Source organism: Chrysochloris asiatica, unplaced genomic scaffold (genome assembly GCF_000296735.1).
Source record: "Chrysochloris asiatica unplaced genomic scaffold, ChrAsi1.0 scaffold00673, whole genome shotgun sequence".
Taxonomy (NCBI): domain Eukaryota; kingdom Metazoa; phylum Chordata; class Mammalia; order Afrosoricida; family Chrysochloridae; genus Chrysochloris; species Chrysochloris asiatica.
Window position 1 is genome coordinate 160895 of NW_006409191.1, and position 995 is coordinate 161889.

The following is a 995-nucleotide window of genomic DNA, read 5'->3' on the forward strand; positions in this document are numbered from 1 at the left end:
AAGGATATCATGTTTGGTAAGTTGGAGGATCAGAGAAAAAGAGGAAAACCCCCAACGAGATGGATTGGACAAGTGGCAGCATCGATGGACTCAAGCGTGGCAACAGTAGTGAGGTTGGCCCAGGATCGTGCAGTGTTTCATTCTGCTGTGCATAAGGTCACTATGGGTCGGTACCGGCTCGATGGCACCTAACAACAGCAACAACAATCCCATGGTCTCAGTACCATTTTTTAAGTGGTTTTATTTTTTCCCCTTGTAGAATGCTATTGCTACTAAAGCTTAGTGTCAGTTTACTGGTTTTGTTTTGATTTCTTTTTACATCATCATTGTCCTTTGCAGTTTCAATCCTGTTGTTGAGTGTAGCATGACCTCATTTATTTTCAATGCTGTATACTTTTACACTATTTGTAACATTATCACAGAACTTCCTTTTTTTTATGTTCTTGGAACTTTTGCTATGTAGATTGTGCTATTCTGAATAAAACTGTTTCATTATTCTTATGAATGTTTCATAGTTAAAATGAGTAAGACTTTTTAAATGAAAATAAAAAGAAAGTGTAGATGATCGGGTACAGAGAAGCCCTTATTATCCTTTGTGTATTTCCAAAGAGTTTTTTAAGTGGTTGAATGAATTGACACTCTCATTGGATGTTTCTCGTATCCAAGTAATATTCAATACATTTTCATTAAGTCTAACAATCTTTTAAGTATGAAATTTTTTTTAGAATTGGCATCTGTGTCATGGTACATATTTTAAGCACAAAAATTATGTATATTTAATTAATTAACAGTGTCCTCCCATTTAAGCTATCACTCAATTCACAATAAAAACTTAAAGAAAGTAAATGGCAATCAAAAACAAGCAGGAGTGGTAATATTCATCTCTGATAAAATAGACTTTAAGGCAAAAAACAGAGTAAGAGACAAAGAAGGAACCACCATTGAAAACAACATGGCATTTACTCAGAAAGTTGAAAATAGAAATACCATATGAC